Here is a 19,044-nt window from a genome sequence, read left to right as displayed (position 1 = left end):
AGGTTCCTGACCAATAGCCGCCACTCTCCAGTTGCCCAGCTCTGAAGGCAGTGCAGACGTAAAGGTGGTTATACCGTGACCCCCCTTAAAATAACCTTGTGACACCCCTCCTCCCCCTGCAACTCTATTTTGGGTCAGGACCCCCAATTTGAGAAACGCTGGTCTCCCCCCTCTCCCGCCGTGAAATCTGTATCGTATAAGGTAAAAGCACACAAAAGACCAGATTTCACGGTCCGTGACGTGTTTTTCGTGGCCAAGAATTTGGTAGGGCCCTACATATATGCATCCTTTTTCTAAGGATCCCAGAATAATTTATGAGAACTAACTAAATCAGCCTTTATCGGCCTTGCTGCCCAGGTGAAATAGCTGTTGCTATGCCCATTTAACATCCAGGCAAGCTGTAGCAAGGAGAGGTTACATAATTTGCCTAAAAGGGCATAATTCATTGTAGAGACAGGATTAGAACCCAGGAGTTCTGCATCTTAATCCCATGCTCTAACAGCTAGGTCTTACATCGCTTCTAGTAGTGACAGGGGGGGGGGGGGAAACAAAATGAAGAAAAAATAATTAAAGCAACCCAGACTTGCTACAAAGTCTCGCAGTTATTAGAAATTTACTGGTCTGTTAAATGCAGAGGGGTTATATTTATTAGATGCTGAGTGCAAGAGGGTATTTTAACTGAAGGACAATTAAACCATGATGGAGTACAAACCAATATAAATCAAATTAAAAAGAAAGATGAAACACTTCTCAATTTGACTTTTCTTGTCACACAGCAGATGTACAGGATTTATATTCTGTACATAACCATGTGACATGACAGTTGTTTAAAAGATATAATGGCCTCTGGCCAAAGGCACAGGGCTGTGCAGTAGAGGAGCAGGGACTTCTTGGGAAGTGTTAGGCAGGTAAGACCGTCCTCGTGTTGAAAATCACAGCTTCCAGAGTAAGGTGAAGATACTTTGCTTTTGCACCCCCTGGTGGTGGCTGGTTACAGAATAGTCTGACCGTCTTTCTTTTGGCTGAGTAAGGACTTGATCTTCCAAACCCTTATCGCTGGAGTAGTTCTTACACAATTTTGGGTTGCTGCAGACCCTGGAGTGACTTAACTAGATTGTAGGGTTGCCTAAATTATGGCAACCTGTCCCCAGCCACCTATGGGCTGCAGCACCCCTTGGAATGTCTAGTCCTATATATTATGGCCCTGCACTTTGCCATTGCTGATATAACCCTCCTGGCCCCACCAGTCTGTCGTGGACCTCGGAGGGCAGCGTAAGCCTCTGCCAGGGGAATTGTCTCCTGGTTGGATCTGGGTCTCTGATGTCCCCTTTATGCTGCCAGAACCGTATAAAAAAGCTGTAGTAGAGGGAAAAGGCCTTCCCTCAGGGTGAAATTCACCTCTGTAGAGGATTAAATCTCATGGAAAGTGGTGCATAATCCTTGTAGTGGTCCTCTGCACAGGGTTGAATTTCACGCTCAAGTAGACCCCTATTGAAGCAGGAAAGACAGGAGGTCAAACTAGAAGATCTGGTGATCCCTTCTGGCCTTTAACTCCGACTCTAGCTACTCCAGCTGAGTAGGGACTGTGCTGGTGAGCATGTGTTCACAGATGTGGTCCCAAAGGGTCTGCTCCTGCAAGGTGCTGTGAATCTCAAAAGGGGTGCTCAGTGTCTTATGTGAGGCACAGTGGTGTGATAGGAAAGAGAGAATGGAATTATACAAAGGAGGGGGAAAGAGCAGTGCAAAATGAAGCTTTGGGGTCACTACAACAGCACATACAAAACAAAGATTTATAAGTTTCTTACCTGCAACTGTTGTCCTATTAGTAATACGGTAAGAATTCCAAGTGGTCAATCTTGCCGAAAGCAGGAGGCTAGGAACATGTAAAAACATAGCAGTTGTGGCATGGGGACTTACCCGGGTGTTCAGGTCTTGGAAAAGTGAATTCCTGTATTAATATATGACTTTAGCAGCGATAGGCAGCAGTGGAAATAGTATTACTTTGCTATGAGAGCTTTCTGCCTCATGGCAGATGATTTAATCAGGGGATTTTTTTTTTAAATGAAAATGAAAAAGTAAAATAGAGACAAATAGGTAATTAAATATAGGCTCTCATATTTTTGGTTTTAGTGTAAATGTACTTTTAGTTATAAACCTCCTGTCATTTGTAAAGAGATGCATATAAAAAGTCCCATGCATGAAATTGTTCATATTCATGCCTTTGTGTGGGAGCAATGCACTGTCAAAGGGTGCCACAGTAGTCTGCAGTAATGGTACAAACCACGACATCCAGTTTGGAGCTATTGCTGTGGTTATTTTTACATGGGCATATTTTCAACCCCATTTCCAGCATTTTATTTACCTGGAGATAACGTGGCTAAAGCAGCACATGTTGAATTGAGAATATACCTTTTGGCCAGGGCCTAGTCAAAAGCACAGGCCAACAGAATAGCTTTGCATTGCTCTGTGGTCTAACACAAGCTTTGCAACCCACAGGCTGTGCCTGATCCTCCTAACTGACAACTCATGGCTTACGATTCTTCTGCTGCTCTGGGCAGCCTGAGCCTGAATTTGCTTCAGCTATTGCAAACCATAAGGCCACCTCTGCCCTTTGTTTGTTATCTTGACTTAAGCTACACAAGAAAACATATTTTTAGATCCTGCTCCCATTAAGTCAATGGGAGTTTTGCCATTTCCTTCAATGGGAGCATGATCAGGCTGCTTGTGATTTTATCTAAAGCATTTGGCCCCAGGCACAAAGACAGGATCTTTGAAAATGACAAATTGTAGGTTTTGGAGAGGTCATTAACATATTTGTCATAGGGAGAGAGGATAAATAAGCAACTTTAAAAGAAAGATATTAATTATGCTTTAGACAACGTTGCTGTTTACTGATGACATACTATAGCTTTGCAGACAACTATAATTTGCAAAGTAAACCCAACCAACATACAAGGTGAGCAATTAGTTCTTTGTGAGTTGCAAGAGTGACATCATGTGTGCAAAACATGCCTCAGTCTTCAGCTAACAACACACACATTCATTTATTCTTCTTGTGGAGTCCCTCTGTGCTGCTAAGGCACTAAATCATACTTGTGATGGACTTTTTATCACTCAGAATTCTGTGACTAAGGAACCTAAAGTGCAGATGCGGAAAGCTTCATCCCAAAGCACTGGTTTAAAGTTTTAACATAGACAGATAGAAACAAACCAACTCAAATTCAGATTTCTGATTGTGCACCATATTACTGGTATCCAGAATCCTTATGTCTTTTAAAGAGCTAAATGTGTTCTTATGAAAACCTTAAGCTGGAAAGAGCCCTACTGTTTGCACCAGCTGAGGAACAGCCCCATAAAATCAAAATATTATTATTCCGATGCAATTGTTGGGAAAGCCTAGCTGTTGGTTTTACAAGACCTTATTTAGACATTAATAATACACATACAGGAAATATAACACAGCAGTGTGAAATAATCAAACAATGAGATCTATTAAAGATTTGGGAATGACCCACTGTAGACTAGACGGTAAGGAACCATCTGATATAGACAGAGGGATGAACTAAAGCCTGGTTCCATTAAGACACTTAAGCTCACACTTAACGTTAAGCAGGTATGTAGTCCCATTGAATTCAACTACTACTCATCTGCAAAGATAAGCATGTGCTTAAGTGATTTGCAGGATCAGGGGTTAATTGACTTAAATGGGATTTTTCAGCTCTATTGTCTATGTTCTTAAAGGCCCCATATAAAATTGTTTTATTACGGGTACTGGCATTTTTATTGGGCTGGGTTTTTTTTGTTTTTTTTTTAAAGTGGGGGAGCATTGGTAGGCTTGATTTTGTAAGTGTGTTTTCAACATGTGGAAAAAAATTGTCTGTCTGTCCGTTCTTTCATACCACACTTTTGTACAGGTGAAGTTAATTTGGCACCACGGCTCTTTGTATTTTTGATCCTATAGTGGCACAGAATGAAATAGGAATGGGCATAATGAGTTTTGGGTTCAGAAGGAATGCAGGATTGGGACCTAACAAACTAGCACCACTGTAGTGAATTAGAGAGACTTGAATCACACCTAAGCAGGGGCGGCTCCAGGCCCCAGCACGCCAAGCGCATGCTTGGGGCGGCATGCCGCGGGGGGCGCTCTGCCGGTTGCCGGGAGGGTGGCAGGCGGCTCCGGTGGACCTCCCGCAGATGTGCCTGCGGAGGGTCCGCTGGTCCCACGGCTTCGGTGGAGCATCCGCAGGCTTGCCTGCGGGAGGTCCACCGGAGTTGCGGGACCACTGGACCCTCTGCAGGCACGTCTGCGGGAGGTCCACCGGAGCTGCGGGACCGGCGACCGGCCAAGCCCCCCCCCCGCGGCGTGCCGCCGTGCTTGGGGCGGCGAAATTGCTAGAGCCGCCCCTGCACCTAAGTAGGTATCTACTACTGCAACAAAATACCTTTTCTGTGTTGTATTATATGTTTTCATGGACAAGTGTAAATATATACCCAAATCTCCTTTCCTTTTTGTTGTCCTAATCCTGTGAGGTGCTCAGTGTTCCTAACTCTGCATGTGGATCACACTCAGTATCTTGCAGGACCAGATGATGTATTAGGATCCCACTGATGTCTGTGGAAGATTCTCATTAATTTCAGTGGGGGTTGGATCACACCCATAAAGATTTTTCTTGTTGAAATTGTATCTACTTTTCATTTCAGTTTGAATTTCTCCCTATAGCAGGATACTTTGACCCCATCATCTACATCACATGCTCTTTTCAAATGACTCAGTCATAACTCTGGTCCATATTTTTTCAGCTGGAGGCCATATTTACATTGCCCCCAGAGGATTTAAAATCAGAATTTTTTGAAAAAGCATAAACTATTCTCTGAATCCAGCAGTGCAAAATAGCCAAATAAAGGCTCATGTCCAATCTTGGGAAACAATGAGCAGATCATCAGAACATAAGAATGGCCATACTGGGTCAGACCAATGGTTCATCTAGCACAGTATCCTGTCTTCCAACTGTAGCCAATGCCAGGCGCTTCAGAGGGAATGAACAGAACAGGGCAATTATCAAGTCATCCATTCTCTGCTGTCCAGACCCTGCTTGTGGCTGTTGGAGGTTTAGGGCCACCTGGAGCATGGGGTTGCATCCCTGACATCTTGATTAATAGCCATTGTTGGATCTATACTCTATGAACTTATTTAATTCTTTTTTGAGCCCTGTTATAGTTTTGGCCTTCACAGCATCCCCTGGCAACAAGTCCCACAGGTTGACTGTACATTGTGTGAAGAAGTACTTTTTTTGTTTGTTTGTTTTTGTTTTTGTTTTAAACCTGCTGCCTATTACTTTCATTGGGTGACCCCAGAATCCTCGTGTTGTTTACTCCTTCACACACCATTTACTTATTCACTTTCTCCACACCATTCACTATTTTATAGACCTGTATCAGATCCCCTCTTAGTCGTCTCTTTCCAAGCTAAGAAAGTCTTTTTAATCTCTCCTCATATGGAAGCTCTTCCATACCCTTAATCATTTTTGTTGCCCTTCTCTGTACCTTTTCCAGTTCTAATATCTTTTTTGAGATAGAGTGACCAGAACTGCTTGCAGTGTTGAAGGTGTGGGCATACAATGGATTTATATAGTGGCATTATGATATTTTCTGTCTTATCTATCCCTTTCTTAATGGTCCCTAACATTCTGTTAGCGTTTTTTACTGCTTCTGCACATTGAGCAGATGTTGTCAGAAAACTAGCCACAATGATTTCACGGTCAACTAATTTAGATCCCATCATTTTGTATGTATTATTGGGTTCAAATTTTCCAGTGTGCATTAGTCATTTTGTTGTCCAGTCAACTAATGTTGAACATCACTGGTTCCAGTACAGATCCATGAGGAACATCACTATTTATGTCTCTCCATTCTGAAAACTGACCATTTAGTCCTACCCTTTATTTCCTGTCTTTTAACCAGTAACTGATCCATGAGAGGACCTTCCCTCTTATCCCATGACAGCTTACTTTACTTAAGAGTCTTTGGTGAGGGATGTTGTCAAAGGCTTTTTGAAAGTCCAAGTACACTATATCCACTGGATTGCTCTTGTGCATAGTTTATCAAAGTGGTTGCTGTAGCTCTGCTCTGGTTTTGCAGGTTGTGACCTGTCTTGTTCATGTTGTGACCTGTCTTGTGCCCTTAAAAAAAAGTTATGTAGCAACATAATAGCACCTAAGAGGTGAAAGTCAACCCGGAAGAACTTTAAGAGGGACAGGGTCCGAGTTTGACCCTAGTTTATTTGTCTGTTGCTGAGAATGTTTTATACTGGCTAATCATACATGAAACCATGTTGCCTTCTATTGGGTGAATATGTTAGAGAGGTGTGTTTTCAGAACAGAAGTTCCTGAGGTTGATTTCTGCTCATGACCGAGTCCATGTGGCTGTTAAAAAGTTATCCTACTATTGATAGAGAGAAAATGACAAATGGTGTCTAGCTTTGTCTATAGTGCTCCTCCTGGCCAATCACAGGACTGGAAGAGGGTAAGTCAGCCATACTGTAGCTCTAAAGGATCCATGCAAGGCCCAAAGCTTTGGTGCGAGGAAAAAAATACTGCCCCACTTTAAAAGATGTTAGTCTTGTTCCCCATGCTCGAGTGCAAGCAATTTCCTTTTAACTGAAAAACTGGGGGCTCTTCATATAAAGCTGGTAAGTCAATTCCCTTATCTGTAGCTGCCAGTATGGCCACGGATGTGATGTGGGAAACCATTGATTGTGGTGTTGTGGTCTAGGGGAAGAGAAGAGCACATTTGCATGAGCTCTCCTCCGCTAACTGAGCTCTGTGGTGCTTACACAGCAAGGCTGAAGGAGTCAACCTCCCACAGAGCCAGAATGTGCTTGCTTCACAGATCATTCTGGTTGAATTACTCCTCTGGCAATGTACCCCCTTAACAATGTAAAGCAGGTGGAGGGTTGGCTAAACTTATATAAAGCATGGGTTTGATTAATTTCCTACCTTTTAAGGGCAAGAATGTGTGAAACGTGGTCTTTGCTGGACCTTACACCCCTGTCCGCATGGTAGCCACCCCTTTTCAGCATATGCCTCTTTCTGGCCTACGTGGCATGCTTCTCCATATTTTGGAAGAGAGAGTTTGGACACTGCATACTTGAAATCATGGCATCCGTCCTATTATTTATTCAAAATCACCCCCAAAAAGATGAGCCACATGGACTTAAGTGTGAACACAAAAGAGCTTTTAATCTACTCGAGACTCATCAGGTAAGCTGAAAACATAAGCATCATTATCAACCCATCAGACCCCCTCCCCCACACACACTTCCTTGCTATACACTGACATAAGGCATGTGAAAGACCTAAAATAAGTTTGTCTCTGTTTCTCACACATGCATGCTCATGCACGCATACACCCCCAAACACCCCTTCACCCACCCACACACCCCTCCCACAAAGCATATAAGAGAGGATCCCCTGGGTGGTTTTTAATGAAAATGCTGTTTCATAGCTCTAATGGCCAACAGCTGGAAAAATGCATGCCTTCCTTCTTCATCATCTCTAGACTTATTTGAAAGATTGGTGTTTTGTGGCTTTACTGGGTGACTTTCCTGATGATTTGATTTAAAAAGTCATATAATTTCTTCAAAGACCACTGTGGTTACCATAGAAATATATTAGCTGCAAGACAAGGAATAATTAGCTTACCTTTGTTCCTTTGTTTCTCCTAATTTCTTCCATTCAGAATTTTATACGTGTAATTAAAGAGATTATTCATCTTTGTGATTCCCCCCCCTCCTATAAATTCATTTAAAGACCAAACTCTGATGTCTGCAAAGCATATATAATAACAATTATATTTGGTAATTAGTCCAACCTGTTTGTCCATAGAGCAGAAAATAGTGTGTTTTCTATTGAGACACAGGAATTTAAACTAGTGGGAACTCTTAGTTTTCACAGATTGCAGCACCGTGAGTTATCACTTACTTTATTATTGTAACTAATTAGCCTCAGCTAGGCATCATTTGATAGCTACATATTATCAATGTGAAGTGAAATGGTTAGGAATTGTTCTGAATATGTTGCATAGTTATGAATGCAAAGCTAACTAAATTGCTAATTGTGTCCAAGGTACTAATCCTAGAACTGTTTATCTATATAGGGCAGGATTTTCAAAAGCATTAAGGGCCTATTCCTACTCCCATTGAAGCCAGTGTTTTAACTTGAACCCCATTGACTTTCAGACAGACTTGTGCTCCTACATCACTCAAGAACTTTTGAAAATCCCCCTTATTTTTTATATGGAATGTATGTAAACAATAGACCTACACAAGAAATATTACAGCTTATAGAATGTCTTTGCTACATTACATTGGTGGTTAGCACAGAAACATTTTATAAATGAAACAATATATTTTAGGGAAAAAATCTATTTGCATGAATAACATCACAACTGGACCTGAATATTAGGCAGAATTTAGCCCTAGTTACACAGGAAAAACTCCCAGTAAAATGGTGTACGTAAGAGATGGGAGAATTTGGCCCAGCATTTTTTTTAATTTGTTCCAGGTCCTTTATAAAGAAAAAGTTCAAGTGACAGGGTCCACTAATTTTTTTTATTGCTTTTCCTATTAAATTCTATGATTACTTCCAAAAGTGATCTAGCATAGCATATAGTTAACTTACAGATCACCCATAAAGAAATTTCACCTGGCCAGTATTTAGCTCATAATTTTGAGCAGAGAGTTTAACTTAAATACAGATATTAACAAGATCCCTAATTGTTATAAGTGATGGTTCTAAACAGGAGAAAAGTCTATAAAGATTATGGCTTGGGTTTTCGAAAGGGCTTTAGTTTGAAAAACCTTATTGATGGGAGTTGGGCAGATTTGAAATCCCAGCTTGCAAGGCCACCCTTTAAACATGGGCACCTAAATTAAAGTTACCCAGACTGTAATCTGTATGTCAGTGTTTAGGGATAAGGCCCCAGATTTTCAAAGTTATGTAGGCATTGCTGTGCTCAATGTTACAATGCCTGACTGATTTAGGAGCCTCACTCTCATTTTCAAAAAGGATTGAGGCATTTAGGAGCCTAAATCCCATTGACTGACTAAATGTCATTGCCTTAACTGTAGGCAGACAGGTTTGAAAATGTTGGCCATAGGTGCCTAAAATGTGTACTTGCCTATGTCCCAATTTGAACACCAACATGGTGGGGAATAGAAATAAGCCTCCATGAACTTGGTACCCTAGTATTATAGTTGGTCACTCAGTCAGATTTTTCCACCCTCTATTTTCCCGTTAACTGCTTTTCCACTTCTTGTACATAGATCTGTGGTAGCTTTAGATCATGAAGATTATATTAATCCCATCTGACAGATTCTAGAGTAGAATCATCATCGCATCCATGACCTCATGCCAAATTCAGGCTATCAAATTAAAGATGTTTGACAAGTCTCCTATAAATCATCACTCCACACTACGGCAGGTAAAATTCAGGCCAGACTTTCCCTCTGAAGCTTTTAAAGGCCAGCCTAGTTTTGTGATGGTCACTCACTGATGTTTAAAGACTCAGCTGTTCCTGAAGGTGCAGTGCATAGCTTTGTGTGTCTGACCAAGGCTCCCTCTAGTGGCTGACCCCTAAAATTATAAAATCCTGCTAATAATTGACAGCTAATGGACTTGCTTCTTAGGCTCAAGTGGTAGGGGCTGGGACTTAATATATTGGATTTGATCTGCTCTGATGATCATGGTATTTAGATTGATGCGCTCATGGCTTGTTACAAGATAGCACCCTATATGGGACTTGAATTCCATTGAACCTCAGATGTTCTGGACTAGCTTGTCTAATGGCAGGAATATGTAGCACACTACCCGAGTGTGTGTGTGTGTGTGTGTGTGTGTGTGTGTGTGAGAGAGAATGTGACTTCCCCTACTGATGGTTCTAGCACCTGTAACAGCCTGCTTTTAACAGCTAGTAATAGCCAATTTAGCTTAAGCAGTAAGGGTGGGTTCTTTTGCTGTGGAAGATCCTGGGTTCAAATTCTGCTCATGACTATGGTGTTTGTATGTATGCAGTGGTGGTTCACTACATTATGGAACTCTCATTGACAGTAATAGGAGCTGTGAACAGAGATCATGGGCGCTACATGGCTATAAATTTTCAAAACCCAAACCTCTAGTTCTTCCTGACTACAGCTTCATAGAGTACTGGCCTCATACAAATCTCATTTGCATAAAGATTTCCAGGCAGATATACTGGGCCATATTTTCAAATTGTTCTATTGTTTACCGAGTGGTCACCTTTGCACATGCTCACTGACTTTTGTCCATGCACACAGGGAAATTGCGCCCTTAATGACTCAATTTATGCTTGCCCATGTGGGGGTTTTGCACACAGGAAGACATTAATAGAGGCTGTTCAAATATATGTCTCCCTGTGTCTCTTTCTACCTCTTATAGGAAGACAGGTAAAATAAAACAAATTTCTTTACATCAGCATGATTATTCTTATAGACCATTTGCAACTGTGTGAAATATCACTTTCCAGGAAATTCTAAAACTGGGCATTGAGATCTACGCTAGAGCACACTACTTAATGCTGTTCTGCACAGTTATGCATCATCTGCATTAAATACTATCATGAGAAGTACTAAGAAAGTATAGAAAATCCATTGGGCTTGTCTACACTGGTACTTTACAGCACTGCAACTTTCTCGCTCAGGGTTGTGAAAAAAACACACCCCCCCCGAGCGCTGCAAGTTTCAGCGCTATAAAGTGTCAATGTAGACAGTGCACCAGCACTGGGAGCTACTCCCCTCATGGAGGTGGGTTTTTTTAGAGTGCTGGGAGAGCCCAACTGTCTGCAGTTGGTTTAGGGAAGTCCTGAGAACCCTGATCTTTATCATAGTGCAGGTCAAGTCAAGACCATTCTGTTTATCTCACAGAGGTGACACTATAGTTTAACCAAGGCTAATGCTATAGCACATCAATATAAAGGAAATGTACAAGTCTGAACTTCATCTGAACCCTTTAAACGGTATTTGGCAACAGACAGGCGGCCAAAAATGGTGTGTATTATTCAGGGATCTGTTTATTTTTTTCAGAGTATAGAATCTAGCAATTATCTCATAAATATGGTCTGTTCTTTTTGCTGTCTTTGATGTGGCAACTTTTGATTCTCTGAACGCTGCTGCCTACATTTACTTTGCTGCTGATGTCACTATGTACACTGGGCAAATGTCATGAGGCCCTCTCAAGATCTGTATAGGTCAAGATAAGGAAAATAATTTTCAACATCCAAACCATTATCCTGTGGTAGAAGATACACTTCACCCATGGTCCTTAGTGATCCTTGCCAAAACTCCACTGGAGTTCAGGGAGTCTCAGCAGGGATCAGTTTTGCCATAGTACACTGGAGTTCCAAAAAGAAGTCTCCCAAAAGCTTTAAACGGACAGTGTGACCCTATGTTGCATTGTGTCCTATGCTATAGTAAGATATAAATAGAATTAGAGATATTGGAACTGGAAAAGATTAGGAGGTCACATAGACCATCCACCAGCACCACAAAGGATTCTCCCTACCAAATATTTATTAGTGCTTTATCTTGCTTGCTTTTAAGCATCTCCATTCTCAACCCTCATTTATTCTATATTCTAATTTTCTGCTGTAATTCTCTTTTTCTCAGGTTGAGTCTAAATTTATCTTTATGGACTGTCATATAATTGCTCCTAGTTATCCACCCAATCCCACCCTGAACAGTTCCTTTCCCCTGGGTATGTTGATACCTTTCAGATACTCATGGGCTGTTTCCTTTTGTCAAAGACAAATATATTCAGTTCTTCTATCTTCCCTCTTCCATCTATTACTGCTAAGCCCTTCATTATCTAGATATCCCCGCATGAACTGTGTCTCATTTATCAATAACATTTTTAATAAGATCTCCCAAACAGCATGTTATTCTCTGGGCCGTATTCTGTCCTCAGTACACATGTATAAGTCCCATTATATTGGTAGGAGTCATTCACGTGAATCAAGTTGGGATGTTGCCCTATCTGTTGGTATATCTGTGGAAGAGACAGAGATGAATTAAAAGAGAATATCGCCTTCTCTAACTTGTAATGACATTTTGTACCACAAATGGGTAGTAGAGTTTGTCCCATAGTTACTGGCCATAATTAAATGTTTGTTGGAGAGAAATACTAGAGGAAGGAATGCATGCATGATTGAGATAGAAAAAGAGGCTGTGTTTGCCTACCATTTTAGAGATTTTATTTAAAGAAGCTTCCGATGCCAGTGAGATCTCTGCACTATAGGAGCCAATGGCGGGAGCTAAAGCTGCCCTCCACAACTATAATTGATGTAGCTAACTTTTTAAAAAGTAAATTTTGGCCCTAAAACTTTGCTCAGTGTCTGTTTAATATAACTTTACGGTTTCATGCTGTGATGGGCCAGGAAGATTGCAGAAATATATGTTTAGGAGTCTTTTTATAGCAAACAAATTATGCTAATACACAGAACAGAAAACAACTTGTAAAACCACTAAGTACTAGCAATAAAATATAGTGACCACTGACTATTTCATTTCTGAAAATAAACCACCATAGAATTACATTTCAAATGCTTTGTAGGCTGAACACGCTTCTAAATGTTAGCAGACTTTGAAAGAAAAAAAAGAAAGAGTTGAACAATAAATCCTTATGAAAAATTATCTATACGTAAACAACATGTAGTTAAGAGAGGAAAACTGATCACTCCTTATGCATGCAGCACAATTTTAACAACAACAACAATAATAATAATAATAGGGTAAACTATGGCTGAAATCGATGGCCAGGTCCTTTGCTGGTGTAAATAGATATCGCTCATTGACTTCAATGTCAGTTTACATCAGCTGAGGATTTGGCTCGGGGCATATCATTTCCTGCTCTTGCTCTTGGGTGCACTGCATCATAGGAAGCTGGTTTGGGCTTTTTCCTTAATTGTGAGAAGAATCAGATGGATATGCACTAAAAGGAGGAATGATTGAAATGATTTTCCCGTAAAAAAGGAACTAATATTACAGAATAGCCCAACGAGGGTTTAATGCCCGGGTGCCAGAAATGGGGTAGAAGGCAAAGGGCCATTATCGTCCCCATTCCCCCAGTTTTGCAAACCTGAACTCAACAGGGCCCCCCCATGGTCCCTGACTGGAACTGAGAGGCCTATCGGCAGAGCCCCTTCCCTGCTGGCTGGAGGGAGGGGCAGCTGGGCCAAATCCCAGAGAGAAAGAGGGGCAAAAATGTCATTGACGTCAATGGGATTTTTGCCTGAATAGAGACTGAATAAAAGGTGTGAAATGTGCCATGGAAGTCCATGTAAAGAGGAGACTCCTTGTCAATGGATCTTTTCCTCCTCCCACCCCCAGTTTCCATATTGCCAAGCCCTGTGGAAGGTGCTCTATGACTCTGAGGATCCACACATCAGAGCTCAAATGCACCCCTCTTGCATGCTTTTCCTGCAAATCTACTTCTGCACAGTGGAGTTGCACCAGTTTCACTGCCAGAGGATCTTCCACAACCATAAGGCTTTGGGGCAAGATTAGCTGCTAAATGAACTTAAATAAAGGGAGTTTACAAATATGCAGAAAATTGTACCATTAAAGCATTTAAAAATCCTGCAGTTGCCTTGAGTTTGGTTTAGTGCTCACCTCGACGTGTTCAGAGACCCTGAACTATACCCAGTTGTACTAGGGGTGGCTGAATGTAGCGCAACTAATTGTAAAGCTTCTCCAACTTTCTGAGGTGGAACACTGGGCTGCGGACTCCAGCCTCTCCAGGCTTGTGTTCTGCCTTGGCCTGATCAAATTGGAGGTTATTTTCTGGCTGATAAATGAACTGTGTTTACTCCCCGTTCAGAATGGGACTTACTGTAACCCTTGGGGCCAAAAGACACTTCCTCCTTCATGAACTGTAAATAACCTGAGAGCTGCTGTCTCATGCGATTTCCAGCCTATAGAGACTGGCTTCTGTGTGTGTGTGGGAGACATTGTGGGGAGGGGATCTGGAGGTGAGAAGGGGCAGCAAACTTTTGAATTGAGTGTGCTCAGAAGCCCTTGAAAGCGATGGAAAATCTTCCATTGCTTTGATTGTGCTGTGGCTCAGGCCCAGGAAGATGAGCTCTGTTTGAAAACAGCAGACGAGGAGGAAAATACATGATTTGAACAAAGGGGTTTGATAAAAGAGGAGAGGGCAGGAAAATGATTTTCTGGCATGGGCTGTGGGAAAATATCGGTTACAATAATGTGTGGGTCTGTTAAAGAACTCCTCCAATTAAAAAAAAAAAAAAAAAAAAAAAAGGGCAGGGGCTATGAGAAAAAAGCCTTTTGAAAATCCAGGGCTGCATAGGGCCACCCTTTCTGCCACCATAAGGTTTTTGTTGTTTTCTTCCCTCTCTGAATAAGGGAGATATTCTCTGTGCCACTGGTTGTGACTGACCAGCCATCCTGAGTAGTGCAGCAGCAATTGCTGTGAAATTCCAGTAAAAATACTGAGGTATAGGGAACCCACATGTGTTAGTGACTCTGAATGTCTTTGGAAAGTGTCATACAGTTTTAGTGTATGGGAGACCACAAACTAGCTATGCCACCTGTTTGTGAGGTGTTCCTTCCTAAAGGCAAACAACATTCATGCTATACCCCTTTTTCTGTCCTGCTAATTGCTGTTCTTCAGTTGTCCATTTACTCTGATTAAATATAGGCACCCATTGTTTGTGCCATTGCTGATTGTGATGGGATATGTACAGTTTCCTCTGTGTCCAACAGACAGACATGATGCGCCTCCTGTTGATCTGTCTTGAGAATTGCTGATCAGAGGCTAACTTTTGCTCTTTGCGTGTATGACTGTTTTAGATTTATGGGAACACATGCCCTGAGTGTAAGCATTTTCTGCACATGTTTTCGCGTGGCACTATATCAGTAGTAAGATAACACTGGGACATCACCTTCTGTGTCAGTGTCCTGGGATGTTATTTAGTATCTAATTGCTATGTTGATTGCTTGTTTCAATAGTGAGGAGCGTTAGTAACTTAGAACACCACAACACCTGCAGTTCCACTTTCCATTATTGGCTTGAAAGGGTTTAGGAGAGTTTGTATTTCTAGAAGTTGTTACAAAACACACACATACACATGTACAACATTGCCTGGGAAAGTATGTATTGTAATACACCAACTAGTACACTGCCCTCTACTGGATGGATTTAGAACTGCTCAGTTGTATGTTACAAGTGCTAAAGGCCAACAGAGATTCTCTGTGAGGGCAGGTGGCAAGTGCCTGTGCTTTACAGCAGGAGACTCATAGTCCTATTCCTGGTGTCTCTGTGAAATTTCATGTGGCCTCTGTGTGCAATCAGAATGACAACTGTGAAGTTCTTAGGTAACTGGAGATTTATAGACATGAGCCTCAGTCATGTAGCAGGGTTTAGATAATTGCATTAAGTATATGTGGGACTCAGTAACAGAGAGACTTTTGCGTGTGTTGGTTGAAAGGCATACAGTAATTTTCAAAGCCCAGAGGCACGGGTGTGCCAAAAAATGCATGTGGGAAAGGCCAGTTAAATGACTGACTAGCCCCTTGTGTGCACATTACCCTGATTTGCACATATGTTTACAACTGTATGCGAAAGTGTGAGTGTCCTTTTGTGCCTATGCTTTTTCTGTGCATAAGCCTTGTGTCTCTATTTTAGAAAATGTGATCATATACAACCATGAGGACCAAATACACCCGAGGCATCAGTGGGTTGTGTAGTTCAGTCGAGTTGTGCTTGATTACCTCAGTGATGAGATTTTGTATACCCACTGAACGCCAACATGGTGCAATCTACATCATGTTCCAATATTTTTGAGGCAGTTTAGATCCCATGTATCGCATATACAATGTACCCTACTAAATTTTGCCCTGACACTTCCAGGGGTTTGCACCCGTTTACTTCAGTCTGAATTTGCCTCGCACAGACAGAATTGAAAGCATTCTGGCTAGTTAGAAAGTGCTCAGTGAGGCCAGTAAATAGGTGCACTTAGACTAGAAACACATGCAAAGCTGTAGCAATTCACACGTTGTGATGTAACCCTTCTGTTTAAATTTTCATTAATCTCGGCCTATATTTAATTGTCCATGAAGAAGATCAAAGTTTGGGAAAGTGGATGGTTAGTATGGGACACAAATAGCATGTATTTAGAAACACTCAAATGGTTTTGATTGTTTTGCAGAACTTGATAACATTACTGCTTTTGTGCTGGACTTTTAGCTACTAAAGTGTTAGAATGTGGATGTGAAATTCCATGGTGATTCGACACGGCATTTATGATTTATGCTGACATTTACCAGACATATGATAGGTTGTATAAAAAATATATATCAACATTAAAATTAGTAAGAAATATACTGCCACAGAGAGCCCTGAAATAGCATCAGTGGGAGGCCACATGCATTCAAAGGATATGAATAGCCTTTAGTGTGGATAAAAAGGAAATATTTGCACAACACAGACTTTAAAGATGAGCAATAAGAACAAATTCATGACTGACGTGAAAACGGATGCTGCAGCCTAGGTGGAGGTCACGGGCTAATTGCTTCTTGGGGTGAATTTCACACCCAATTAATTTACCACATTTTTGCAATAAATGAACCATAGTGTTATAAAATACAGTAAGTGATTTATGATCAAACAAAGGATCTGATTCAGTACTCCTTGCACTCCCAAATCTTCCATTGAGGCAGTAGGCATTTGAGGGCTGCCAGGAATATAGAATCTGGCCCTAAATCAGGAAGTTATCTTAACTGCTCAAGAAATACGACTTCTAAGGGTATGTCTTCACTACTGGCCTGATTGGTGGGCAGCGATCGATCCAGTGGGGATTGATTTATCGTGTCTAGTCGAGACGCGATAAATCGACCCCCGAGCATTCTCCTGTCGACCTCTGTACTCTAGCTCAGCGAAAGGTGCAGGCAGAGTTGACGGGGGAGAGGCAGCAGTTGACTCACCGCGGTGAAGACACCACGGTAAATCGATCTAAGTACGTCAACTTCAGCTATGTTATTCACTTAGATTGATTTCCCCCCCCCACCTTCCCCCCAGTGTAGACCAGGCCTAAACAGACTTTCAAAACTGCCACAGAAATTTTGTTGCTAAGGTACAATATCCCCTCACCTCCTCCATGAAGAGATGATGATGGTAATAAGAAAAAAAAAATGCTATTTTACTTCCATGTTCCATCCAAAAAAACCCACAAACCAACCCAAAGAAACCAAAAATCCTACTCTAGTGAGCAAACAAAATTTTTGCAAGACTTTTTTTTTTTAAAAAGAGCATAAACCCAAGTAAATTTGCAGTCCAAGAGCTGTTGAAATCTACATTAAATTACAGGAGGGGTCCTGGTGTTCATCTATTGGAATCTGAATAAGTGGAATCATTAAAACATTCAGCCACTTAACACCCACTAGGAGTTTGCATTGCACTTGGCATTAATAGCATTTGCCTCTTGCACCTTATCCTGTTATGTCATTGTTGTTTGGATACTTCAATTGGAAGAGTTTGTGTGTTTGGGTACTTAAATAAATTTTAATCCCATTTAATTTTTCTACAAAATTATAGGCTCTGGGATGTCTCACTTTCCTTTCTCTTCATCAGTATATTTAACAAGAGCCCAGATGAGGAAGTCAGAAGATAGGGTTTCAGGGCTTGGTGCATATGATATTCACTTGTGTCCAAGGGTGGCTCCAGGCATGAGCACGCCAAGCGCGTGCCTGGGGCGGCAAGCCACGGGGGGCACTCTGCTGGTCGCTGCGAGGGCGGCAGGCAGGCTGCCTTCGGCAGCTTGCCTGCGGAGGGTCCGCTGGTCCCGCGGCTTCGGCGGACCCTCCGCAGGCAAGCCACCGAAGGCAGGTGCTTGGGGCGGCAAAATGTCTAGAGCCGCCCCTGCTTGTGTCTGCTATGGAAAAGGACAAACATCAATGGATGGCCATTAATTTTAATGGAATACACACGTAATACAATAACAATACAAGTGTGCTTCATCGGAGGATCTTAAAGTACTTTACAATGTCATTAATTAGGCTTCACAACACCCTTGAGGGACTGTAGGGAAGCAGTATTACCCCACTTTACTGATTATGAAACTAAAACTCTCTGCAGAAGAAGGGTTGGATCTGGAGGTGCTAGGGAAGAGAAAGCCACCATCCACCTCAGCCTGCATGGCTCAGAGCTGCTGCTCCGCTCAATTTGCTGGAGTAGCCCCTCCATGCCAATCAGATGGTGCTATGATGCCACAGGATCTGCGTAATACGGGCAACTCTTGGACTATCCTTATCACTACTCTCTGCACCAGCCAACAGATAGATTTCAATATTTGGGGCCCCATTTACTTTCAGGGTGCTTTTCAACCTCCCTGGAATCTCCTATTTTTCTTCCTCCTTGCTAACGGATCCAGTGTCATGCTGGCTCCTCTCCTGGTAGAGGAGGATGGATGTGACTGCTTGTGTCTGCCAGAGGGGTTTGCTAGAGAGTGGAGTTGTCTATTATCACTCAGCCCACTTGTATGTGGGGAGCAGTGGTGGAGGATCCTAGTCAATGCTATGTTGACTTTCTGTTTGTATAAACAGCTTTTATTGTCAGAGCTTTGTTTTATGAAATTACTTAACTCTTTGAGTAATGTAAATATAGTCAAAACAGAAACCACATTGACACTGGGAAGTGGAAGATGGCTTGGAGCTGCCAGACCCCTTTAAAAAGGTGCTACCTTTGACATTAGTCATAGCCATTGTCTGGATTTCATTGTATTTATTTATTTTGCTTTATTAATTTTTTTTAAGTTTAGTTGCAAAGAAATGCATTTCCTCTTTGGGATTACATAACCACTGGAATAAATATTTAACGCTTGTGATTCCCAGAGAGAGCCTGAGTTTTGAAACATCCAGTGTCGTAGCTATTACAAATTAATGAACATTCTCTTAAATATTTCTGTTTAATATCTTTGCTGCCTTAAAGTTCTGCTAGAGTAGGGAAAAAGAAAGCT

Source organism: Mauremys mutica, chromosome 8 (genome assembly GCF_020497125.1).
Source record: "Mauremys mutica isolate MM-2020 ecotype Southern chromosome 8, ASM2049712v1, whole genome shotgun sequence".
Taxonomy (NCBI): Eukaryota; Metazoa; Chordata; order Testudines; family Geoemydidae; genus Mauremys; species Mauremys mutica.
This window is presented reverse-complemented; position numbering follows the sequence as displayed.